This window comes from Orcinus orca, chromosome 15 (genome assembly GCF_937001465.1).
Source record: "Orcinus orca chromosome 15, mOrcOrc1.1, whole genome shotgun sequence".
Lineage (NCBI taxonomy): Eukaryota > Metazoa > Chordata > Mammalia > Artiodactyla > Delphinidae > Orcinus > Orcinus orca.
In genome coordinates, this window is record NC_064573.1 from 84,072,803 (window position 1) to 84,100,011 (window position 27,209).

Below are 27,209 nucleotides of genomic sequence, written 5' to 3' on the forward strand. Positions count from 1 at the left end.
CGGTTGCCCCTCCTCTCGCAGCTGCTCCCCAGAGAGCGTGAAAGCTTAAATGGCCAATATTTTCCCCAGCTCAGCACAAAGCGCAATCATTGCAGGGCAGCCGGGAAGGACTGTTAGCTTGATTGGGTCCTTTTTTCATCTCCACGTCAGCTGTTAGGCTGTTCAGCTCACGCAGGGGGACGGCGCCTTTATTATCCAGCTCTGGAGCGGGGTGGGTGGAGTCCTTAAGTTATAGCAAGAATGTGGCGCCACTGCATACCACCCCACACAGCAACCTCTTGGGAAATCTCCTCTATTGAAAAACTAGAAATAGCACCTCATTACCACCCAGGAATCAAGTCCAAAGCCCTCCACCCCCATCCCATGCTGAAGGTTACCTAACCCTAACCCTAACCCCACCCCTGCTTCCTCCTTTCTATTTGGGCAGGAGACTTTTTTTTTTTTTTTTCCCCCGGTACGCGGGCCTCTCACTGCTGCGGCCTCTCCCGTTGCGGAGCACAGGCTCCGGACGCGCAGGCTCAGCGGCCATGGCTCACGGGCCCAGCCGCTCCGCGGCATGTGGGATCTTCCCGGACCGGGGCACGAACCCGTGTCCCCTGCATCGGCAGGCGGACTCTCAACCACTGCGCCACCAGGGAAGCCCGGGAGACAATTTTTTCAAAGTCCTCCAGATGCACTGGGGTTAGGGGAATGATTACTTTAGAACACGTTGGTAACTACTTCTGCTTCCTAATGGAGGTGGTACATGCCATCCTATACCATTCTCTACAAATGCTTATAGAGAAATCGCTATATACGTTTTCCATAAATTCACTCAGTTAATCCTCACAGCAACCCTAAGACAAGTGCATCATCCGTATTCCCATTCTACAGACCAGGTTACGGAGGCAGAGGGAGGTTAAGTAACCTGCCCAAGGTCACACAACTGTTGAACAGAGGGTTTGGGACCTGAACTTAGACCTTCTGGTGCCATTAACTTACTCACTAAAGGGAGGGGAAAGTGGACATGGCAAAGGCCAAAGCTGGTTTGTCTGAGGCTGGGGTATGGGGAGAGAGCGGGTGGCCATTTCCTTTGTCTGTGAGGCTGGGGTATGGGGAGAGAGCAGGTGGCCATTTCCTTTGTAGGACACAATGATGAGGGTTTGGAGACTGACCTTGGTAGGGGGCTGCATAGGAATGTTTCGATAATAGAGTTGCCTGGGGAGTGAGAGAAGGAAAGCACTGGAAAACAGGAAAGTGGGGGAGTCTTGAGAAAAAAGACTGGCTGCCAGACCTCTCCCTCGCTCCCCAAACCTCAGCAAAGTCTGCTGCAACCAGAAATGATCCAGGTTGGGGGATAGGGAGGGGACAATTGCATAGCCAGAGATAGACATCCAACTCTCAGATTTCTTGTTCCATGGAACTGAAAAGTCCCAGGTGGACTTCAGGCCTGGCTGGATTCAGGGGTGCAAATAATGTCATCACTTGTCTCTCCTTCCTGCTGCTACTTTCCTCTAGGCTGGTTTCCTTCTCAGGCAGGTTCAGTTACATCCCACCAGCATAGCAACATAGCATAGAAAGAGAGATCTTTTTCCCAAGTAGTTCCAGCAAAAGTCCCAGGGAAGGTTCTCATTGGCCCAGCCTGAGGCACATGGCTGGGTCACAAGACTGTCCCTGACCCAGTGGCTGTGGCAATGGGGAGAGTTTGACTCACTTAAAGGGTGAAGTATAATGGAAGGGTGATTCCCCAGTGGGACATGAGAAATTTCCTTGCAGAAGGAAAGACCCTAGGCAAGAGGGCCACAGACATCCACTGTGGGGCCCTGAGGTGAAGAGGAAGAAGAAGAGAACAGTTGTACAACAGCATCCACCCGTGAGATTAGGAGGTTAAGGGAGAAGCCTCAAGTGATCAAACCTCATGGCCCCTGCTGCATACGGTCACCTGAGATTGCACAGAAATCGTGCTCAGGGTGCAGGGCTGCCTGCAGAATGAGCAATAAGAAAAAGACTTTGAAAGTCAAGAACAGAGAGCTTAAGAATGCACCTCAGTTTCATTTCTGTAAAATGGGGTCAAAAATAGTACCAACTTCATAAGGTTGTGAAGATGAAAGGGGATAATAACTGTGAAGGGTTCAGAATGGTGCACACAGGAAAGACACGATGAACACTGGATTCTTGGGACTTCTCTGGCAGCGCAGTGGTTAAGAATCCTCCTGCCAATGCAGGGGACATGGGTTCGATCCCTGGTCCGGGAAGATCCCACATGCTGCAGAGCAACTAAGCCGGTGCACCACAACAATTGAGCCTGTGCTCTAGAGCCCGTGCGCCGCAACTACTGAGCCCACATGTCGCAACTACTGAAGCCTGTGTGCATAGAGCCCGTGCTCCACAAGAGAAGTCACCAAGATGAGAAGCCAGTGCGCTGCAACGAAGAGTAGCTCCCACTCACTGCAACTAGAGAAAGCCCACACACAGCTACGAAGACCCAATGCAGCTAAAAATTAATTAATTAATTAGTTAATTTTTTAAAAACCACACTGGATTCTTTGTTAATCCAGGCCACATAGACCCTGCATATTCCCACTGCCACACCTTTGCCTAGATCGTCCCTCCACTACCTTCTTGGCCACATTCAGCCCTCCTCCTCCAGGAAGACTTCCTGGGATACCCAGTGCACTCTGAGCCCCTAGAACCCCATGGACCTGGGCCTGAGCTCCAGCTCTGCTCCTCCAGCTGTGTGACCCTGGGAAAGTGGCTTCACCTCTCTAAGCTGGTCTCCTCTTCTGGAAATGTGGATAATTAAAAGCACCTTGGAGGGCTCTGATAGATTCTAAGCCTTTGGCTGTATTAAGAGGCTATGGTCTCTCTGGGGTTGGGGTCCTCTCCCTCGCATTTCTCAGTGTCCTAGGGAAACCCCATTTAAAATGCTGATAAGTTCAGCTTGGGTTCTCACAGTTCAGAGCTGAGCCCTAGATCTACACATAACAGGCTGTGTGACACTGGGCAAGTCACTTTGCCTCTCTGAGCCTCAGTTCCCTCGTGATAATCCCTTTATCACAGAGAGGTTATGAGGCTGGCAATAGCCTCTACACAGTGTCTAGGAAAAGTAGATATTCATTCCATGGGCATTCTCTTTTACCCCTGCTGCCAGTCCAAATGCCACCTCTTCCAAGCAGTCTTCTGTGATTACACAGCTCTGATGCCCTCGTGGCCTCTCCTCTTGCCTGCACACTGGCTTCTTGGAAGTCAGATCAGGCCAGTGTGCCTTCAGAGCCCCTATGCCTGGCATGTGGCCCTGCAAACGTGTGTGTTCTAGAGATTTTGAGACTGCTGCTGGTGACGATGACAATGATGACGGGCGAAAATGTCATTTGAGACCTCCCAGGTGTCCTTAACTCTCCTCCCAATTTCATTTCAGCTTAACTTGATTCCAGAAATCTTTTCAAATCCACGTTTGCAAGGATGTAGGTAAAAACAAACACATAAAACCCAGCATCTGCTATGTACCCAGCTCTCTCCTAGGCTAGCCTCTTTTTTCCAGTTTCAAGCAGTGTCTTTGCCTTTAATGATGAGGCTTTCATGCAAACAGAGTTTCGTGGCTTGCATGATTTGGAGTGGCACACACAGAGGAACACTTTTTACTGTCATAGTTATGTATTTATTTTAACTGGGAATTGCATTTGGCTACATCTATCTAAAAACCCAAATCACAGTGACTTACTCAGATAAGAGATTTATTTCTCTTTGTTAAGAGACAGCTCCACCATGCCATGGTAACTCGAGCCCTTTTCTAAGCCTTTTATTCTAATGGTCACCTTATGGTCACAAGGCGGCTGCTCTACCTCCAGGATTGCATCTAAATTCCAGGCAGGAAGAAGGGAAAGAACAAAGGGAAAGAGATCAGCCTTGGTTCCTTCTGTTCCCCACCCCCACCCCTCACTTTTTAAAGAACTTTCACAGACCCAACCACATCGAACTTACATCTCATTTGGCCAGAGGCAGATCATGAACCACCCCTACGTGCAAAGGATGCTGGGAAAGGTGGAGTTTAAACTGGGTACAGTGCTGTCCTAAACAATAAAACAGGGTTTTATTACAAAGAAAGGTAAGAAGAATGGATATTGGGAAAGCAACCCGTAGTGTGAACTACACACACCAAACCTATGATTCGCAGGAATTATTACTTAGAGCTGCAGTTCTCATGCTTGAGCATGCGTCAAAAATCCCCTGGAAGGCTTGTGAAAACACAGGTAGCTGGGCCCACCCCCAGAGTGCCTGACTCGGTAGGTCTGGGGTGGGCCCCAAGCATTTGCATTTCTAACAAGCTTCCAGGTGATTCTAGGCTGCTGATCTGACACTACACAAGAACTGCTGACGGCAAGGCAAAGTCAATACTCACATAAAAATACATGAATTGTTTTTAAAGGGACTAATAATGAGAATGCAATGGTTTAGCTATACTATTAGTCAGGATCCCAAAAGAAAATAGAGGAGGGCACAGTCAGATGGGAAACTGAGAAAACTTAACAAAGCGACCATTTGTAAGAGTCTGGGCAGGGGATGGTACCCCTCCCCCCAATAGCAATATGGGGAGTTGTTACTGCACATGAGAGGGACAAGGGTGAGAGCCTTACTAGAACCTGGAGCCGGGTGCTATAGGAGGGGAACGCTCAAGAGGAGTCTTATCCTTTATTGAAGGGACACAGCCCACCTGAAGCAAGGCAGAGAGGAAGCTGGGGAATAAATACCCTGGCTTCTTTTTCCACCAGCCTCCAGCTGCCAGCTGGTACCTCCCATGGGCTGAATCCAGCTGGATACCAGAGGGCTGGGAGCTTGGGGGATGCAGCCCACAGGGGTCAGCCTGTAGGGAACAGAATGCAAAAGGGGTGGAGAGTAGACCTGCAGAGACAAACGGAAGATGTCCAGCACAGACAGAGAAAATATCACGACATCGTGATATACAGGAGTAGCTGAGTTTGGCAAACCACAATTTAAAGTAAGTAGCCACCCAGCTCCTTCATTCATTCATTCAATTATTCATTGAGCACCTGCTGTGTACCAGGCACTACATACCAAGTGCCAGGGATTTAGGGCTGAATTAATCATGACTCCTGCCCAGGGAGGATGCTATCCTCTGGGATCCAAGGCACTGTGGTAGAGGCTGGGGCGGGTCCCCTTCCCCTGCCTCCCTGCAGCCATAGCCCCTCCAACCAGACTCACTGTCCCTTCCACTGATCTCATTCGCTTGTCACCCACAAGAATTTTGGTGTGATTTAAGCTTTCATTAAAGTTTAACTACGGGGGAAAGACTGCAACAACAACAAAAATCACCTGCTTCGTCACAAATCACAATGTTATTATGTGCTGAAATAGGGGCCGTGGGACTATGCTGGGGGGATTTGGTTGGGATTAGGGACAAAATGGATTGAAGCCACTGGGTGCCCGCACGCCCCCATGGTAACACCCCGTAAACCTTTATGCATACAGATTTATATCCGACGAACTGTTATTATTATTTTTTCCCCTAGCCTTCACCGGCCCTTGTGTTGCCACGTCAGCCTTACACAAAATGTCTGTCTCCACGCTCAAGAGCCAATAACAAAAATGATGGAGAATCTGATGCAGACGCGGATAATTGCTCTGGCTTCCTCTGGTGAATTTAAATAGCTTTCTTGAATTACTGCTTTTGACACGATCAATAAAATTGAGCTATTGCTGTATCAGGCCTTTCGGCAAATACACAGGCAGCTGTGCTCCTAGGGCTGATGGTTCAGGAACCCCAGCTGTCCTGGAGGGCAGGGCCAGGGTCTTGGGGACAGTTGATGGAGTCAGGACACGGATGTACTGGACTGACCAGCAGCCCAGACAAGAAAAGCCGGTGAACTTCAACATCCCGCCTTCCAGCTGACCACACTTTTCCCGTATCCCTTTCCCCCCAACAAACAAAAAAAAAACAGCAAAACTTTCCTTTCTGGCATCCCATTCCCTGTGCTTTCTAAAAGGACAGCTGGCCAATGAGATACCCCAACCTATGCCTGGGTATTAGCTCAGCACCTTCCAACAAAGGAAGTGACCCCAATGGTGGCATTGACAACACCTTGAGACCAAAGATTAACTCCCATGGTGAGACGTCAGATAAAGGAAAGGTATCAAGAGAGAAAAATTTTAGGTAAAATTCACATAACACGCTAAATTAACCATGTTAACATGTACAACTCAGAGGCATTTAGCCCATTCCCTAGGTGCAACCGCCACCTCTGTCTAGTCCCAGGACATTTTCATCACCCCAGCAGGAGACGTCACACCCATGAAGCAGTCACTCCCCATTGCCGCCTCTCCCCAGCCCCTGGCAGTCTGTGTTTTCTCTAAGTATTTGCCTAGAAAAACTTTTTTTTTTTTTGGCCTGGCTGCACGGCTTGCGGGATCTCAGTTCCCCGACCAGGGATTGAACCCAGGCCACGGCAGTGAAAGCCTGGAATCCTAACCGCTAAGCCACCAGGGAACTCCCCTAGAAAAACGTAATGCCTTGGATCCCCAATATCGGCTGGTTGAGCTCATGTGTTTTGAACAGAGGCTCTAAAACCCAAGTGCCTGGAAGAAATGAGGCTGCAAGAGTGATCCTTCTTATTCGGGCTTCTCTTGGACTTAATATTCAGGGGTCCAGGACTTCCCTGGTGGCGCAGTGGTTAGGAATCCTCCTGCCAATGCAGGGGACATGGGTTTGATCCCTGGTCTGGGAGGATCCCACATGCCACGGAGCAACTAAGCCCACGTGCCGCAACTACTGAGCCCGCGCGCCTAGAGCCTGTGCTCCGCAACAAGAGAAGCCACCGCAATGAGAAGCCTGTGCACTGCAAGGAAGAGTCGCCCCCGCTCGCTGCAACTAGAGAAAGCCCGTGTGCAGCAACGAAGACCCAATGCAGCCAAAAAAAAAAAATTCAGGGGGCCAAAGACTGTAAAGGTTTAGACAAGAGAGAATCTCCAGAGTCGGCTAACCTGAGTTTCAATTGCAGCTCCATTGTTTTCCAGCTGTGTGACCTTGGGTACTTGCATGTCACCACTCTGAGTCTCAGTTTTCTCATCCCATCAATGGGAATTTTAACTGTACTTGCCTCCATGGGTTGCTGTGGGGATTAAGTAGGGAGACACAGAAAGTTCAGTTCAGTGCAGGCCCTTGGGGACTACACTGGGTTGAATAGTGTCCTCCCTAGGGAGACACCATGGGGTGGTGGTCCAACCCCAAAGCTGCCTTCCCGCCTAGCCAGCCACGGATCAGAGGCCGTCCCCGAAGTGCCGGTTACTTCCAGGATAACAGCCACCAGGACGTCCTGCCCGGCTTCCCCTGCACCCTGAACTTGACCCTGGGAAGCCCTGTTCTCATAGAAAATGAGCATTTTCCCAAGACAGCCCAAAGCAGAGCGAGAGAAGCAACGCCAAGGGGAAAGACGGTTGTCAGCATTCGCGCTCCGGTTTTGCCCATTTCCACCCGATAGAATCCACACGGAAAGAATCCCAGGGAAGCTGGGAGGATGCAGGCTGCATTTCTGAGAAGATAGTTTTGGACTTCCTGGCTAGTGGGCTGACAAAGACAGCGGGAGAATGATGAACTCCTGACAGGTCAAAAGAGGCTGTCTTGCCCCGGGGGCTTCCAGATAAGGGCAGGTGATTCTTAAGCCTTGCTCAGTACATGTTTCACACCAATACAGAGGCTCTGGGCACCTGGGGGCTGGGTGACAAGCCCCCAGGGTAGGTAACCACGTCCTTGTCCCAGCTCTGCACACATGCACAAGGCAATCACTTGGCCTGCATTCCCTTGGAAGTCTCTGATTGCATAAATGTTATTGCAAATCTGGTCTCTGACCTGAGGAGATTCCAGCCGAGGCACTCACAGGGCCCCGAGAGCTTTGAGAAGAACTCCAGTTTGAATTTCCAAAGCCAAACCAAACACTGGACTCGAAAACGTTTTCTTATTATCTCATTCCCTGACTATGGAACAATCACCCCATTGAAAAGCCATGAGCCCGCCCAAGTTTTAAATTAAACCTCTTGAGTTTTCCCTCTGAGAGCAGATAAAAATCCTTCCAGCTTATGTTTTGAGGAAAGAATTTGGTTTGTGTGTGTGTGTATGTGTGTGTGTGTGTGTGTGTGCGTGTGTATTTCCCCTAAAACTCATTTTCTTTTGTTGGATACTGTGAAGCTCTGTTTAAATATTTTACTTGAGGAAATAATTACGTTTGATGAATGTTGAAATACCCTTCCAGGAGCAAGCCCTGCCTGCTGCCTGGATTCCAGAACGAAGCTCTTTCTGAAAGAAGAGGTGAGGCCCTTTTCCAAGAAGTAAGCCCCCCAGAGTGGTCTTGAAGAGCTTTGCTGACGTTGTTCCAAGAGGTATTTATTCTCCACCCATCTATTTATTCGTTGGATGTCAACCACAGGCTCTGAAAATCCACTGTGTATAAAAGCTCAAGTTGCAGTGATGGAGCGAAGAGAGAGAGAAGAGAGTGGGTTTTGTTCCTCGGCGGCGGCAGGAAGAGGCCCGAGCTCTGCCGTGGACTCCATCCTGAACAGCTGGGCGAATGCTGGCCAATTCCTTCCCCTCTTGTCATCTTAGACGCCGCCCCCCAGAAAGGAAGGCTAATCACGGGAGCTCCTTTTGTGGAATCGTCATTAGCAAATGCATGGGAAATGCTTCCTGCTGATATGATGTCGTGCAGTCAGTCGACAAACATTTGCCCAGCGCCTACTATGTGCCAGATTCTGTTCTAGGCACCAGGGAGACAGCGGGGAACAAGACAGACAACATCCCTGCCCTCATGGAGGTGACGTTCTAGAAGGTGGGAGAACTCATCTGTTTCAGACTCTGGGAGTAGTTTCCAATTTCGTTTTGGAAGCTATGCAGGGCTTCGTGTGGTACCTGGTACATAGGTCAACACTTCTCTTTTTCTTTGTTGTAATAAAATGAACGGTAAACCACCAAACACCAGGAGGGAAGGGCCCAGCAACAGTGGGTATACGGGTAGGGTGGGTGGTGATTCTGGGTCTGGAGGTGGCGGCCACTCGGGGGCCCCCATGAAGAGTCCTCAGCCCAGCTGAGACGACACTGACCGCACCACACTGATAGCAGTGAGCGAAAAGGCCAGGACCCCCTCTGCCTGCCCTCCACAGCCAGTGGGGAAAAGCCAGCTCTGAAGCCAAGGGCACAACACGGCAACACGGTGGGGGAACCCAGCCTGCCGACAGATCGGGGTATTCCACACATACCCCAAATGTCTGGCTTCTCTGGAAACATCAGAGATTTTGCCACATTGGGGTGCATTCCTGCCCGGCTGTGCTGGGCCGGGGCCTCTGCTCTCCAGGTCACTCCTGTCCCCTCCTTTATGTTCCCACATGGCCTCTGACAGCATCTGAGTTTTCAATCCCTTCCCTAAATGGAGTGGGCAGGAGTTCTGAAGAGGTTACGGGTGGTACTTTAAGTGAAAAGAAGCTTTCTCCATCCTGGTCAGTGCGGGTGTGGGATGGCGTGGTATGAACCCAGGACTGGGAACCAGATAATCAGTGGTTCAAATCCTGGCTCTGCCACTCAGTGGCTGTGTGATCTTGGGAACCTCAGTTTTCTCATCTTGAAAATGGGAAGCTGTGTCCCACTAGGCTATTGCAAGGAATGAATGAACACGAAAGGTCTACTATGCACCAGGCACAGTCAGGACCAGGGACACAAAGGACTAGACAAGGGGTTGACACCCAAAACCTACAGAGATCAGACAGGTAACGTAAATGAGTAAAACGGCTTGGGTGTGGGGCAATAGGGACTGGTGGGGAGTGGGGTGACGTGAACAAGAGAGCACCCGCCTTGTTTAAAGGCCAATTCCGGCTACTTGTCCTCATGTCAGAATGTAGGGCCCAAGGTTACCAAATCTTCTGATTTTTTTTTTTTAACAAAGGCCACAGATCCAGATTTTTAATGTGAAATCTCTTAACTTTATTATCTTTTTTTCACCGTTCCACGCAGCATGTGGGATCTTTGTTCCCCGACCAGGGATCGAACACGCGTCCCCCTGCAGTGGAAGCACAGAGCCCTAACCACTGGACGGCCAGGGAACTCCTGAAATCCCCTAACTTTAAAATGATGCCAATTAATTTGTTAAAAATGATAAAACTCTATGCAAGGGCAACTAAATCCATTTGTGGACCACCCATAGGCAACGTCTCGGTGAGAAACATGGGATTTCCGCTCTCGCTGACCGTGCAGCCTGGGCATTACAGGGGGGAAGCCGGCTACGAGGAAAAAATTTCACAATTCTGGATTTACCACTTGCGATCATTCTCTAAAGGGGAAGCATTGAGAGCCGGGAAAGTGCATTCTGAGGAGAAAGGGGAAGTGTCTTGAAGAAGAGATGGTTCTGCTGAGACCTGAAGACTAAGCTGGTGGGGTGAGGGGGGCAGGCGGGCCCAGTGGAGGGAACAGCGTTCAGCAAAGGCTCGGCAGCGGGACTTTAACCTGCCGGCCTAGGGGCCTGAAAGGCGTCCAGCACGACACAGACCCCTTGCCACCACAAGTGGTGGTTGTTACATCTCTCACCCGCGTGGGAAAAAGGGGCAACCCTTCTAGAGTTAGCGGGGGGTTTGGGGGGAGTTGGTACCCCTTCAGCAGGGACTAGAGGGGAGGAGAGCAGAGGGGGCAGATGGAGACCCACCTGTCTGGGTCTCATTCTTCTCTGCTGGGTCTGGATCCAGTTTTGAACTTTACCTTTTTCCTGCTCTGGCCTCAGCCTGTTCCAGCTCGCCATGGGGTCCTGGAGAGGTGCTGTGTGTCAGCGGGAAATTCTTCAGGGTCAGGCTCAAGGTCAAACTGATTTGCATGTGAGCACCTGCTTCAGGCCAGCACTGGGTTTACGGGGAACCAGACAGCAAAGGCTCCATCCTACCCGGAGGTGGGGCCGTTTGGGAGGCAAAGTTCAGGGGACCCCTGGTGCCCCTAAATCCCTTACAACAACTGTCGCATAGAAGCCCAGAACCTCCTCTTCCTGCAGATGCTCCATTAAGAATGTTAACGGCCAGGGCTGGGCATACAGTCAGTGCTCAATAAATGCACACCCAAAAGCAGATCGTGCTCCACAACACAGGGAACTTGTACACTCTCCAACGACCACTGGGAAGGAAAAATATTAATAAGTTCAACCCTAATCAAATCTGGATAATTTCACTAGAAACCTTTCCATAATTTCATCAGCATTAAAGGATTACAATAGCAACAAATTAAACCAACAGGCATGAATTTAGTTGCTCAAGAGGAAAGTGTAGCTTGATTTAGCAACGGATGTTACCGTTTATTAACCAATCTAAATTAATTCGATTTTGAGCCCCTGTTAAATATACATTAGGATGTATCACCCAGGAGCATAGCTGGCAGGGGGAGAGAAGGGAGAGGACGGAAAAGAAGCAAGGCCAACGTGAGCTTTGTGCCTGCACACAGAACGGCGTGTTGATTCTGCCGTTTCGGGCTGGGTGCTCAAAATTGGAGAAGGGAGCGCCATCCGGGACGCCTAGTAGCAAGAATTACAAATTCAACTCAAGCTGGCTTAAGCCAGGAACGGGATTTCTTATCTCAGTATCTGAAAATGTCAGGGCTTCTCAAGCTTCAGATACAGCTGAATCCAGGTGCTCCAGGTCAATAGGACTTGGCCTTTCTCTCCTTCTTAGTCTGTTTTCTTCTCTATAGACTTTACTCTCCAACAAGATAACCCCCAGAGCAGCTCCAGATTTTCATTCTACTGGCTTAGCCACCTCGCAGAAAGACAGCACACCCCAGATCCCAGGTAAATCTCTCCCTGACCTGGCCAAGGGCATGAACCACTCTGATGGGCTAGGCTCGGGCCCCTCACTCATCCTTGAGCTGGAGAGGAGAAGAGGATGGTCAGATCCACATAGGGCAGGTGGACGGAAAGGAGGGGAGGGGCAGTTCCCAAAAAAGGAGGAACAGAGGAGCAGTTCCCAGTTTTGAAGATGGAGGAAGCGGCAATGGCCCTTCTAGAATGCAGGCCTCCTCCAGAAGCTAAAAGGGGCAAGGAACAAATTCTCCCCTGGAGCCACCAGAAGGAACCAGCCCTGCCGACACCATGATTTTAGTCTGCAAGACTCATTTTCGACTTCTGGCCTCCAGAATGGTAAGAGAAGAAACATAGGTGGTGTTAAGTCACTGAGTTCTTGAAATTTGTCACAGCAGTGAGAAGAAACGAATATGCTTGTGTAAGACCACGCGTTGCCCTTGGGCCTGAGGCATCAAACCTACCATGGGGTAGGAGAGACTTCAAAGACAACAGAGCAAAAATATTTTAGGCTGCAACAATTTCAGATCTTCTAGGGTCCACAATGCAAGATGTGCTTGAATGGCTACCCTAAAATACAAGCCGTCAAAGACATCCCAGGCTGCACACAGGCTGTTTGTTTGTTTGTTGTATTGCAGTGTAGTTGATTTACAATGTTGTGTTAGTTTCGGGGGTACAGCAAAGTCAACCAGTTATACATATACATATATTCGCTCTTTTCTGGATTCTTTTCCCATATAGGCCATAACAGAGTATTGAGTAGGGTTCCCTGTGCTATACAGTAGGCCCTTATTATTATCTATTTTATATATAGTAGTATGTATATGTCAATCCCAGTCTCCCAAATTATCCCTCCCCTCTCCTTACCTCCTGGTAACCGTAAGTTTGTTTTCTACATCTGTGACTCTATTTCTGTTTTGTAGATAAGTTCATTTGTACCCTTTTTTCAGAGTCCACATACGAGCAGCACCCTATGATATTTGTCTTTCTCTGTCTGATTTACCATGCCGGCTGTTTTTAACTGTGTCTTCACAGATCAGGGAACCCACTAGCAGATTCAGCACCATGACAGCCTTGACCGTCATCCCCTGGGGTCTCCTGCTGCGGGGCACATGAGTGACTTGATCGACAGCCCCACCGCTGTGCTCTGGACCCACCCTGAGCCCCACAGGTTCTCCCACCCATGACCCAGCGAGGAAGGGAAATAAAGGTAGGCCCATCCCGGCAGGATGTGGATGCTTCTGATGGGGGACCCTGGCTCCAGGATTCCCCATCAGCCTGCAGAAAAACTTCCTTAGAACTGTGCTGAGGCCTGAGCCCCTCCTGTCTCACTCTGCACGGAGGCCAGGGTTGCATCTCAGCCGGAAGGCTCTCCCGTCTCCTCCTTTTCCCCTAATGATTCACTTGCACATCGAATCTCACCTTGGCATCTTCTTTTTTCTTTGTTGTTTTTGTTTTGCCGTGCCACATGGCTTGCGGGATCTTAGCTCCCCCACCAGGTATCGAACCTGTGCTCACGGCAGTGAAAGCCCAGAGTCCTAACCACTGGACCGCCGGGGAAGTCCCTCATCTCGGCATCTTCTTGAAGGACCCAAACTGACCCAGCACTGTGAGAATTAGAAGAAGAGAACTCCCTGGGTGGATGCATGACAACAATCAGATGCTTCTTCCAGGATAAGCAGCTGAGCAAGAAAGCCGAGCACAGCCCAAGGGCACCCCAGTCACCTCTCCAGTGGGCGCCGTTGTGCAGTGCACAACATACACACTGTGCATGGCAGGCTGCTGAAGACCGCTTGGCTGGAAGGGGATTTTGGAGGGCACACTAATGCAGGTGGGCCAGGAAGCTCCCATCTCACTACGCGGGGCCCCAGGAGAAGCCCAGGCACACCCTGCACACACAGGACCAAACGCTACTCCCCATCTGCCCTTTGGGCTGTGCCCACCACGGGCACCCTAGGAGCTGAGTGAAGACGCTGTTCTCAGCGAGGACCACTCTGGGTGGCCTACGCTGGGTTTTCTAGAACTTTGAATTGCTAGATGGCGTCCTTCATAAAGGTGGATTTTAGCTTCTCTTGAAAACTCAGCTGACCTCATACATAGAGTCCATGTCGTCCACTTGGACAGTGCCACTTCACAGTGACGTCACTCTCTGGCCAGGCCCCGCGTATCCCAGCCTGCCACAGGCCCCACGTGGACCGTTCCAACCCCTCTCCTGCCAGGGTTTGCCAAGCCCGTGATCCCACCGACTCGCTGTGTGACCTTGGCCCAGCCGCTGCCCCCCTCTGAGTCCTCACCTATTCCTGCAACCGAGGGGGACAGGCTCTTCTCATCTTCGAGGGCCCTCCAGCTCCGCGCACTGACATCGCTGGGGAAGATGGAGAGGGAGATAAAGAGAAAATAGTTCTGCTTAACTGCCTCATTAAGCTCTCCTTGTTGGAGAGACAGAATTGGAGGAAAGCTTCCTCTGTTTCATTGCTTTCTTGTACCCTACCCAGCTGAATGATGCAGCTGAATGCTGGCGGGGGAGGGGCCTGGAGGCAGAGGAGGGTCCTTGGGAAGAGCCAGGACCCGGCCAGCCTCAGGCATGAGGTTCACATCCCCGTCAGGGTTCTATGTGGCCACATGGAGCAGAACCCCCCCGAAGCCATTTTTTCTTTGTTTCTTTCTTTGTTTGGGCCGAGTCGCGCATCTTGCGGGATCTTCGATCCCTGACGACGATGCGGGATCGGACCCGGGCCCCAGCAGTGAAAGCGCTGAGTCTTAACCACTGGGCTGCCAGGGAACTCCCTCCCCAACAGCCACTTAAAAGACAGCGGGGGCTTCCCTGGTGGCGCAGTGGTTGGGAGTCCGCCTGCCGATGCAGGGGACGCGGGTTCGTGCCCCGGTACGGGAAGATCCCACATGCCGCGGAGCGACTGGGCCCGTGAGCCATGGCCGCTGAGCCTGCACGTCCGGAGCCTGTGCTCCTCAATGGGAGAGGCCACAACAGTGAGAGGCCCGCGTACCGCAAAGAAAAAAAAAAAAAAAAGACAGCAGGATTTATATTCCTCCCGTGTGCCAGTGATGATAACAAATGTTACTGTGGAACATGACTTATGCTGGTGCCCAGGGCTGTTCTCAGCATGGCACAGAGATTAACTCACATTAACCCATGTCTTGGGGTGATTAGTGTCACCCCAAAATTCACATCCACCTGGAACCCATGAATGTGACCTCATTTGGAAATAGGGGGTTTGCAGATGTAACCAAGTTCAGATGAGGTCATACCAATCAGGGTGGGCCCTTAGCCAATGACTGGTGTCCTTATAAGAAGAGGGAACTTTGGACACAGAGACACACAGAGGGAAGACAGTTATGTGTTGACAGAGGCAGAAACTGGAGTCATGCATCTACAAGCCAAGCAACATCAAGGACGGCCGGCTTGATGCTCAGAGAAGCTCAGAGAGGGCCATGGAATAGATTCTCCCCCAGCGACCCCAAGGCAGCCTTGCCGATGCCTTGATTTCAGCCTCCAAAACTGTGAGCGATTAGATTTCAGTCTTCTAAGCCACTAAGTCTGTGGTACTTTGTTGTGGCAGCCCCGGAAATGAATACAGTCCAAGAAGTGGGTTCTGTCCTCATCCGCATTTTACAGATGGGAAACTGAGGCACAGAGAGGGTAACTAGGGCAAAGTGGTACAGCCTGTAAGTAGTGGAGTCAGGATTTAAACCCAGTCCATTGGGTTCCACCTCAAAGATTTTCTGCCAGAGAGAGAGGCACGTGCGCAAGTGGACACGCGTCTGTGGGCACAGATGCAGCCAGGAACCTCTACAGGGTCACCTGTGGGGTGCGACAGGGTACACACGGTGCTGACACAGAGGATTTGACCCGAGTCCACAGAAAGCGCCTGTGAAGTGATGACGAACGGGCCACGGGAACCGAGTCGCCACGGCGTGATCACATGATCACATTACCAGCTCAGTTGGAAGGAGTGTGGCCAGTCTGATGGATGAGATTTAGCAGGTCAGAGCCTTTGCTGATGGCATGATCCCCAACCGACTGTGCGTGGGAGGAAGCCCCAGCACAGGAAGGAATGCCTGGACTGGCGATCAGCACGGACCATCAGGGGACGGTGCTCAAACAAAGAACGGGACGTCCTCGGAGAGCTGGGGCTTCCCTCCGACGCCACTTCCCTTAGTCTGTCTGAGCCTGGGTTTCTTCCTCTGTGAAACGGGGCCACGGATACACACAACGTGGATGATCTCACAGACGTTATGTTGAGCGGAAGAAGCTAAACACAAAAAAGCACATTCTAGATGATGCCATTTCTATGAAATTCTGCCAGGAAACTAACCTATGGGGAGAGAGTCAGAATCGTGGTTCACTCAGCAGGGTGGGTGCTACCGACAAGGAAGGGACCCAAAGGAGACTTCTGGGGGCTGGAAATGTTCTGTATCTGGAGCTGGGGGGTTGTTACTTGGGTATATACACACATGGGGAAATTCATCAAGCACCTTAAGATTAGCTCCCTTTACATATATATGTAAATGCATATGTATGTATATTTCATTGGAAGGAGGGAGGGAAGGAGAGGAGAGTGGAGGGGAGGGGAGGACAGGATGGAAGGAAGTTAGTTTTTGGTCACTAATGTCCTAAGTATTAAATCCTATAAAACGGATTGACAACCTTCGGGGGCTGGTACAACTTTTATCCCCACTTTACAACAAGGCAGTAATTCCGAGGATGCACAGTTGGAACCCGGCAGATGGACCTTTCACCCGCACTCCCCCAAGTACCACATCCTTTTCACCCTATGAATCCCTCCAAATACTGCCCCAGTCCTAGCCAAGAACAGTGTGGTGGGCAAAGCGGAGTTACTCCAATGAAGCTTCATGGCCACAGTCCCCAGATCCTCCCTTGAGCTCCAGGAGAAAAGGAGGTGGTTGGAGGGCAACGAGCCAGGGCCCTTTGTGCTCTCCACCCCGGCAGCACAGTGGCAGAGACTGTCCTAGTTGTCCCCCCAAATCCAATGGCCCCTTCTCCCTGAGTAAGAGAAACGCTGACTTTTAGCTGGGTGCACAGCTGGCGGGAATAAAGCCAACATTTCCAGGCTCCCTTGCAGCTAGGCGTAGCCGAACAATTCAGTCCTGAATCTGAGTCCCCCTAACGCTGAGTTCCCTTACTGAGTTTACGATTAATCTCTCCATGCAAAACTTTATTCCCTTTCTTGTCCCCTCTGACCTCAATCCTGTGTTAACTGAACACCAATCACCCAGAGTCAGATGCTAAAATTGCAGTTGTTGATAACATCATTAATGTACTAAAATTGCTCTTTATAGATCTCATCATTAACGTACAAACTCAGGTTGTTTCTCCAGGGCAATGTGAGCTCACAGACCCCTGAGCCGTGGATCATTTGACCAGAAAATCGTAAACCAGAGACATCCTGAATCCTGATTAAGAAATGTCACACGATGATGAGTAATCTCAGCCTCCTTTGTTCTTCCTCTTTTAAAAAAAACCCTTAACTCAGACACCAAGTTGGAGTGGATCTGAGGCTTGTCTCCCACTCCCTTGCTTGGTGCCGTGTAATAAATTCTTACTTTGCTGCAAATTCCCACTCTCAGTATGGCTTCCTGCACCACAGGCACACAGGCATACTGCTCTGTTTCAGTACTGGCCACCAAGAGGTAAGTAGAAGCGATATGTTCGATGTCTGGGAAGGATCCTTAAAGGGAAGAGAAATGGTCGTCTTCTGGCCTTCTCCCTTCTACTGGCTGGAATTCAGATGTGGTGGCTGGAGCTGCAGCAGCCCTATTAGACCATGAGATGCAAGCCATGACTCCCTCCTGATTTTTTCTTCTGAGAAGTAAACTTCTATCTTGTTTAAACTCCCATTCCGGGGTTCTCTTTCAAATGTTTTCCTAACTCATAATGACAATAAAGTGTCCAAGCAGTCACAGGGTTTCAAGGTTTCGGGGGTAGCCTCCAAGTAGCCTTGTTTGGGTTGAAAGGAAGTGATCTTTTTTGAGGGTATTCCTGAGGCCTTAGCACTGATCACAGAGGTGACATTTGGAATGACAGAAGGACCCAACCATGCTTGTATATTTTGGACTTGTGTGTAGAGGCAATGTGATTTAAATACTTCTAACCCATCAAGTGTTACCCGCCATAGGGAAAAATATTTCAAATAGCAAACTGAACTCCAGCAGCTATTACATCATCCCTATTCCAAATTCATTTTCTCAATATCTTGTAAATTGCAAACTATTTCCAACATAGAAAGGGTAAAGTTAATAGCAGTAACAGATTGTCTATCTCCAACCATGCGAATTAAACAGATATTAACACTTTGCCAAATTTGCTGCAGATCTCTTTTTACAGAATTAAAAGTTTGCAGATCCAGCTAGAGCCCTCCTCCTCCCACAAACACACACAGCCTCCTCTCCTCCAGCCCCACACCCCAGCCTCCAAACCCAGACTTCTCCTACACAGACTGTCTCCATATACTATAGGTGGTGTGGTAAAAAAAAAAAACCCTTTCTTATGCTAACTATTTAAATTCATTTGCTCATACATAGTTGAAGCCATCACTTTACTACAATTTATGTCAGACTACTGAGCCCACTGGGAGGATGTAGGTCTTTGGGGAAATTTTATTCCACCAATATTGCCCAAAGACATATGTGCTATTTTATTTTTCTCTAGTCCATGTTGCAGTAAATGTGTAAGTTATTCAAATTAAAAGAAACAGCTGAACTGTGTACCAGCTAAAATTATCCTGCGTACCACCAACGGTACACTACCAGTTGGGAACACAATCTAACCAGTCCCATGAGAGCTGGAGTCTGTGACCCCACTCTCCTCCGAAGGTCAGCCAAACTAGAATCTTCCAGACACTTCTGATCGTACCCTGTGACAATAAAAATAAAATTTGAGCACCAATCCCCATGACAGGAATATTTCTTAACTTGTAATGTATGCATGTGTCCTCTTGTATTACTCAGCCGTTTTCTTACTGCTCACCTGTATTCCTGGAATTATCCTCCATCTGTCGCTTCTCTGCAGGGAGATGTTTAAGCCACTTGTCCATTTCACGAGGGTTACTTCAGTTAATCCCAGGTACTCTGGTCTTAAAGTCGCTAGCCCGGGCTTATTCACGCTGCAATTGTGACAGGTGTAGAGGGCACCCTTTCACCTCAGGTGCAGCTGAAAAGCAAATAAACAAGCATTTATTGAATGCTCACCGTGTTCCAGGCCTGTTCTAAGCTGCTTTACTCAGACTAGCTCACTTAATCCTCACAACAGCCCAGGAAGTGGTGTTATTGTTCATTTACAGCTGAAGCTCAGAGAGGCTGAGAAAAGGCCAAGGTCACAGAGCCGTCAAAGGGGAGGCGGGAATGAAACCCAGGCTGACCAGCTCTCGGCCCAGACGCTTACTTAGCCAGTGCCCTTCAGCCCCCTGAAGGAAAAGGGCAACTCTCTGTTTTCTAAGGCATCTTGGGAAGGGATTGTGACATGGGACCCGCTGACATTTGGCCTGAGAGCAGGGGCACCCATAACGAGTCAGACCTTAAATACTAGTAGAGAATCTTTACCTGTGGATTAGGTTCTAAAGTGAACCAGTGAGTTAAAAAAAAAATTAATATAACCAGTTATCCTTAAATCACGCCTAAAGTAGTAGACCATGGCTTGGGAAGTATAGCACAGCGAGCGGTTCCTCTGTTGTGTGTGCAGGTCATTGCCTGCTTGCCCTACCCTTGTCTGCGACCTTTATTTGCTGGGCTGTCCAATCAGCTGGCTTCCACCCAGTGTCAGCCAATGGGAGGCACTGGTTGGAACTGGAGGGCGGGAGGAAGAGAGCGCCCAGAGTACTCAGGGTATTTCTCCCCTTCTTTCTTCTTTGTTTTTTGTTTGTTTGTTTGTTTGTTTGCCATGCAGCTTACGGGATGTTAGTTCCCCGACCAGGGATTGAACCCATGCCCCCTGCAATGGAAGCAGGTGTCCTAACCACTGGACTGCCAGGGAATTCCCTCCTTTGGTGGTTTTCTCCAGTAGTGGCTGCATCTCTGCTGCATGTCTACTGTATCTCTAGCTCTTGCCAGACAGCCCTGCCAGGGCTCTGGTTCCCCTGGATGACCCGAGCTCCTAGTTTGGGTACCACCATCTCCTCCATCTGTCCCTCTAGTTTAGCAACGGCAGTGGCTTCCTGCTGTTACTGACCACTGGGCTTCTCAGCTCTTCCATCACCTGTGTGACCAAATCCCTGCATTAAACTCCTTTTGTTGAAACACCTAGGGTGATTTCTGTTTTCCTGATTGGACTCTGATTGGATACGCACTGAACAATGTTTGGGGGCCATGTCATATCAAAAATATGTACCTTTGGTTGGCATTCCAAGTGTTGATAAGTAGAGCAACCGGAACTCCCAGACCTTATAGATGGCAGTGAAAACTGGGACAGCTACTGTGGAAAACTGTCAGTAGCTACTAGAGCTAAGCCCATGCCTAGTCTATGATTCAGTAATCCCACTTCCAGACATGGTCCCGAGAAAAATGAGTACAAAGGACCATCAAAAGACATAGACGAAAACATCCACGGCAGCTTTCTCTGAAATAGCCCCAAACGGAAAACAACCCAAACGTCCATCAGCACTAGAATGAAAAATAAATTGTGATCTATTCATACAACTGAAAACTGCACAGAAATTTAAAAAGAACAAACAGTTGGTTTACACGTCAACACGAACGACTCTCGCCACCAACGGAAAGCGGAAGAAGCCAGACACCGTGTCTGTTAAGAGCTCATACACTGTCGTTTCATTGAAGTGAGGTTTGGGAATGGGTAGAAGGAATCCACGGTGATGCAGCGCCCAACAATAGTGCCCCCTGGAAGGGAGGGGTGGGCTCTGCCGGGCACGAGGGCAACTTCTGCGGTGATCAAAAGCTCCCACGTCTGGATCAGGGTTCTAATAACCTTGGCGTAAACGGGCAAAATCCATCTGGCTTCACATTTAAGATTTGCGCACCTTCCTGTGTATCGTTCCTCAATAAAAATTCTTAACTTTGACCATGAAGTTCTCTCTCAGCTTGGCAATATGACCAATGACTGACATGGTAGTGGGGACAACAGACATCCCCCCCGCCCCTGCAAGCAGAGATGTGAACAAATACTTACACACTCATGTTCACAGCAGCACTATTCACAATGGCCGAAAGGTGGAAGTAACCCACGAGTCCATCCACAGGTGAACAAAATGTGGTTTACATACACAATAGAATATTGTTTGGCCATAAAAAGTAACGAAGCTGCTGTGAACCTAAAAAATAAAGTCTATTAAAAAAAACAGAGAGAGAGAGTGTATATGGGGGAAAAAAAGGAATGAAGTACTGATACATGCTACGGCATGGATAAACCTCAAAACGTGATGCTGAGTCAGCCAGAGGGGAAAGGACAGATACTGGATGATTCCAATGTATGAATTTTGTAGGGGAAGCACCATTGTCTATAGCATGTACATTTACTACAATAAAAAATAAAGCAAAAAACCCCCCCCCCAAAAAACATTATATATATAAAACACGCACGCACAAACCCTGACCCGCCTGGCTGAAGACAGGAATGACCTTGGTGCAATTTACGCTCCAGAGCCCAGAGCCCTGCACGGAACCAGGCTGAGACCACGTGCTTACTTTTCCTGTGCTTTTCCCGTGCTCCATCCTGCCTCTCTCTGCGGCCTTCTGCCCCAGTAAATCACTCCTGTAAGTATCCCTCTCTCTCGGGCTGCAATTATAAGGTGATCCGGGAAGGCCTTGCTGAGAGGGTGAAACTTGCATGAGGCCACTGGCATCCGCGACTTTGAAGAGAAGGAGTTGAAATCTCTTGTTTCAGAGAAAAGGGGACGGAGGTGCAGAAAAGTACCCTGCTTTGGCCAAGATTCTGTAGGAGCAGGGGCCACACGGGGAGTCAGACCACAGCCCTGGGCGTCCACCTCCCCATCCCCTTCTCTTTTTTTTTTTTTTTTTAACATTGATTTATTTATTTGGCTGCATCGGGTCTTAGTTGCGACTCGCAGGATCTTCGTTGTGGCATGCGGGATCTTTCGTTGCGGCGCCTGGGCTTCTCTCTAGTTGTGGCATGGGCTCCAGAGCATGCGGGCTCAGTAGTTGCAGCGCGGGTTTAGTTGCCCCAGGGCATGTGGGATCTTAGTTCCCCGACTGCGTTGGAAGGCGGATTCTTAACTATTGGACCACCAGGGAAGTCCCCCCATCCCCTTCTTTACCTGCGGCAGGCTCGGCCTGGCTGTCTAAGTGTAGAGCTGATGTGGCACCAGCCTGTCCCCAGCGTCCAAAAGTCCTTCTCAAACCTGTGGAAAAATCTAGTTTGAGAGCTAATGGCCAGGAACGGCCAGGAACAGCAGGCCTCTACTCCCTGGGACCTGTCCCCGGGCCCCGCCTGCCGGAAGCGAACCGTGTCTTATTAAATCCACAGTCAGCACGCTTGACCCAGACTCTGATCTCAGGGGCGCGGCCCCGAGACCTCACCAAGGGGTTACCAGCTGAAGCCGTGAGCACAGAGCACACAGGGGGAAAGGGAAGGGAATCACAGGGCCCGGGGCCTGGCCTGGGAAGTCTCATTTCTGGGTGGCAGAGAGCAAGCAGGGGTGTCTCAAAGATACACACAGCTCCAGGTTTCATTCTCGACTTTCTTTGCTGAAATAATCACTGTGTACAAACATGAAATATTGGGTCCCCAGACAGCACTAATTGTGTCTCCTTTGAAAGGACTGGTGACAGGATGTTGCATTGAAATAATTATGGCTTTTGCATGTGAAAGGGGAGGGAGGGGAGGGAGGGAGAAGATCTTATTTGATTATTTATAGTAAATCGCAGAAGCCGAGTTGGATAAAGAGAGAGTTTCCAGTTTTTTGCAGAGAGACAGGCAGCCACCCCTGTCTGGGGCTGTGGAGTGACTTCTGGCCAGACATGGGCTCCTTCATTAGGGGGACAAGAGACTTTGCTGGACCAGAAATCGAGAAAGATAGATATGCCCTGTTTGACAGGGCAGTCAGGTGGCTGGTGGAATCCGGGTCCCTTGTCCTAATTAATAATCAAGTGTTAACAGTGTAAAGATTGCCAAGATGTTCCAAATATGGCCCTCCATGACCTACTGGTGTTTAGAGAAGAAGACGTGGGGAGAAGGGAACATCGCGTGTTAAGCACCTACTACGTCCCTGATGGGTTCTTTATCAGGATACCTTTCATTGCCTATGGCTGTATGTTCAAATATGCAACAAAGCTTTACTGAACACCTACTATAAGCTGCACGGCAAACAATCACAGAAGCTCAGTGCATAACAAAATGAGCATCGATTTAGCTGGGTACAGGGTGGCCGGGACCCACTGCTCTAGGCTGGCTCACCTGGCAGTCTCTAGAGGCGTCACCTGGATGGGTTTTGCCGCTGCAGGTTGGGTAATGGAGCGGCTCAGAGGCTCAGCTCTCTCATCCTCTCTGGGACCAGCATCCTCTCCTCATGGGGATGGAAAAGGAGCAGAAGCACAAGTAAAATCCAGCAAGGGCTATGCCACGTGGTTAAAGCCAAAATCAAGCTGTGGAAAAGCAAACTCCGCCCCCAGAGTGGGAGGAGCTGGGCAGTGGGAGGAGCTAGAAGACTGGGAGCAGCTGGGCAGTGGGAGGAGCTAGAAGACTGGAAGGAGCTGGGCAGTGGGAGGAGGTGGAAAGGAGTAGAGGGTGAAGAACAGAAGCCAAGGCCAAAATATGTTGCTCGCACATCCTCTGTGCCAGACTCTGTGCTGTTCGCTTGAGGAAGCCATTGTTTTAGACACTGAGTGTGGGCCACTTATTCATACATTCCGCAAATATTTACTGAGCACCTGCCAGCCAGCACTGTGGAACCGGCACCGTGGAGTGCTGGAGAAACCCTTGTCAACAAAAACAGATAAGTCACTGCCCTGGTGGTCCTCACAGGGTGTGTAGGGGGAGGAGGTCACAAAACAATGTACCGCGTGCATGAATGTCAGCTGTGCTTAGCGTTGCAAACAAGAGGCGCTTGTGCTAGGGACGCCTATAATACGGGACCTGACCTAGCCTTGGGGGCTGAGGGAAAGCTCTCCTAAGGAAACCATCGATGATGGAGCTGAACCTTGAGAGATGCGTGGTAATGCCCTTGGGAAGAGGGAAGAGAAAAGCATCCTGGGAGGAGGGCTCAGCAGGTGCAAAGATCCTGCGAGGAGAAGTTTGCTTGCAGAGGCAGAGAAGGGTGGGGAGGCTGGTGGCAGAGCGCGGGTACAGGCAGCATGCTATGAACACCAGCCCCCAGGGCACTGCGGCTGATGGCCCGGTGGGCACAACACTCAGAATCTGGCAGCTCTAAGGGCTGGTGACAATGTCCAGGACCTTAAACAGAGCATATGCTGCCTCTAAAATAGAAAAGACAGTGGCAGAACTGAAGTTAATAACTGTCAACTTGGATCTTGACAGAACCTGTATTTTGTTAACAAGTCATGTGCAGCTCAGAGCAACTCTTAGAGGTCTCTGCTTTTAAACCACAGTAGTGGCAGGACTGGTACTTCCCAGAAGATGGAGTAGATGTGCTTTTCCCCTCTTCTTACACTTACGTAGTCTTTTCCATCTGCAGGCACTGTTTCAAGTGCTCTAAGACCCATTCTATTAATCTCCCCCATGTACTACGTCAGATATTGGTAAGTGTTAAGGATAAAACAGGGCAGGGAACCCAGGAGGTGCAATTTTAAGTAGAGTAGCAGAGGCGTCGCCACCGGGAAGGGGTCGGTTCACCTAAAAGAGGAAGACGGCACAGCCAGTGCAAAGGCCCGGAGGCTGGAATGTGCCTGGAAAATTTCAGGAACTATTAGGAGGCCAGTGTGGCTCGTGCTGAGTCAGCGAAGGGGTCAGTATTGGGAAACGAAGGCAGAAAGGGCGTGGGGGCGTGTGCTGAGAAGCCTGAGCTGGTATGTTGCATTAAGAATGTACAGACTGGGACTTCCCTGGTGGTCTAGTGGTTAAGAATCCACGCTTCCCTGCAGGGGGCGCGGGTTCAGTCCCTGGTTAGGGAACTAAGACCTCGCATGCTACACAGCCAAAAAAGAAAAAAAAAAATGTGTAGATTGGGAATTCCCTGGCTGTCCAGCGGTTAGGACTTGGTGCTTTCACTGCTGGGGGCCCGGATTCGATCCCTGGTCAGGGAACTAAGATCCAGCAAGCTCCGCAAGCTGTGCAGTGTGGTTTAAAAAAGAAAAGAAAAAAAAAATGTGCACAAGCCGCCCAAAACGGGGGTCAGAGACAGGCGGCTCCCTCCGCATCCAAGCTCCCACTTTAGGGAAGTGAAACCCACGGGGCTGTTCTCACGGAAGATGCAGTTTCAATACACCCCTGCCAAGGAAGCAGAGTCACAAGATTTATTCCTCACACATCCCAGAAACGAGGGCACACAATGAGTTGGGGAGAGAAGGGCAGTTCTCTGCCCCAGGTCACCAGCCAGCAAAAGACAGAAAGCAGGGTAGCGGGCACTGATGACTTACACGGTGGTCGGGACAGAGATCGGTAACTTTTTGCGAGCTTAACTCTAAGTGGTTATTTTAAAATGTGCCCCGGGAAGATCAAAGTGGGAACTCGTGGCGGGCAGCCTAAACCCAGGGCCTTATCTAAATGTCCAGACTCTGGATGTGAGCAGGGTTATCAAACCATAAATTGTCTGGGCAGCAACTCAGAAAGAAAAAAGTTGTTTTTCTCATCACAGGAGGTGAGAGCATACAGAGCTTTGAGACCACAGTGAGAACTTTGATTTTTACTCTGAGGGAAGTGGGAGCCATGGAAGGCTCTAGAGCAGAGGAGCAGGTCTTAAGAGGATCCCTCTGGCTGCCATGTGGGGAATGGACTCAGTGGGGCCAGTCCAGGCTGGGACCTGGGTGAGGGCAGTGGAGGTTAGGTAAAGTGATCAGACTCTGGATCTATTGTGAACAGAAAAGCAACAGGATTTCTTAATGGATTGGAAACCGGGAATGAGAGCCTCAGGCTGCTGGCACTTGGCAGAAAGAGGAGTCGGGGATGACTGAGGATTTTAGCCCAGCAACCAGAAGATGAAGTTAGCGTCCGCAGAGATGGGCAGACGGCAGCAGGAGCAGGTCTGAGGTCGATTTTAAACACGAGCTGCCCGTGAGGCATCTGCAGCTAGCCAGCTTTTCCTCTAAGGACACAGCAGCAGAAAATGTAATGCACTGTCTGGTTGAAGCTTCTGAAAATCTTCACTTGTCAGATTTGTTGCCTCTGGGGATAAAACAAACCGACCAGACCTTTCTCCACCATCTCTCCTGAGCGCAGCGAGCCTCCAACTGGGTCGGCCTCAATCGGCTGGGCAGCTGGCGCCATAAATCACCGAGCGATGATGCCAGGGCCCTCAGAGGACGTCTCCTGGTATGAGGCTCAGACAATAGAAGGGGATTCGGATGAGCTCACACAGCGGCGGGCACATTAGATTTGCCATAAATTATTACAAAGTAACAGGAAATCACAGTGATCTCAGCTGAGCTGCAGAAGGAACAAGGGGAGGGTGGAGGGACCCTCACAGCCCCGCATGCTCCAAATCATCACCTTGCTCTGTGTGTGTGCACACGCGTGTGTGTGCACGTGTGTGTTTGTGTCCCAGAGTACACCATAAACAGACGTGGCATGAATGAGAAATGTGAAGGTTGAGAACATCGGGTGATTTCTTTGCTTAACTACTTAAAAGCTGTGTGTCCTTGAGCAAGTTACCTGACCTCTCTGAGCCTCGGTTCTCTTATCTGAAAAATGTCGACAATAACTACACCTACTTCATAACACAGTGGGGGAGGAAGTGTGATAGCCATTCATCCCTAAACCATTTGTTACCTTTCTGGTTCTCCTCCCCAGCACACAGTAGGATTGCATTTCCCCACCCCTTGAATTTAAGTGAGGTCATGTGACTTGCTTCCACCAATGAAACATGAATGGGAGTGATTGTATTGCATTAAGAGCCCATGCACGGTGCACCATGATTCACTGCGTTCACGTCCCTTCAAATGTTCTGTTTACCAAGAGCAGAGCTGCTCAAGAATATATATATATATATTTTTTTAAGATTCTTTTCCATTATATGTTATTACAAGATATTGAGTAGAGTTCCCTGTGCTATACAGTAGGTCCTTATTGGTTATCTATTTTATATACAGTAGTTTGTATCTGTTAATCCCAAACTCCTAATTTATCCCCCCATCCCCCCTTCCCACTTTCATAACTATAAGTTTGTTTTCTATGTCTGTGAGTTTACTTCTGTTTTGTAAATAAGTTCATTTGTATCATTTTTTTAGATTCCACATATAAGTGATATGATATTTGTCTTTCTCTGATTTGCTTCCCTTCGTATGATA

At 49.7% G+C, this 27,209-nt stretch overlaps 1 long non-coding RNA gene across 2 annotated transcripts; it reads right to left on the bottom strand.

Annotated features, from left to right (window-relative positions):
* Positions 1 to 15,242: 15,242 nt before the first annotated feature.
* On the bottom strand, positions 15,243 to 23,358 carry LOC117203968 (uncharacterized). 2 transcript variants are annotated; one of them, XR_004486947.2, is made up of 3 exons: positions 23,206 to 23,358; positions 18,811 to 18,993; positions 15,243 to 16,075 (listed from the first exon to the last, which is right to left on the bottom strand). It is a non-coding gene; the product is annotated as an uncharacterized LOC117203968 (long non-coding RNA). The 2 variants fall into 2 exon arrangements; XR_007471718.1 differs by lacking the exon at positions 23,206 to 23,358 and adding an exon at positions 21,477 to 21,805.
* Positions 23,359 to 27,209: the final 3,851 nt, after the last annotated feature.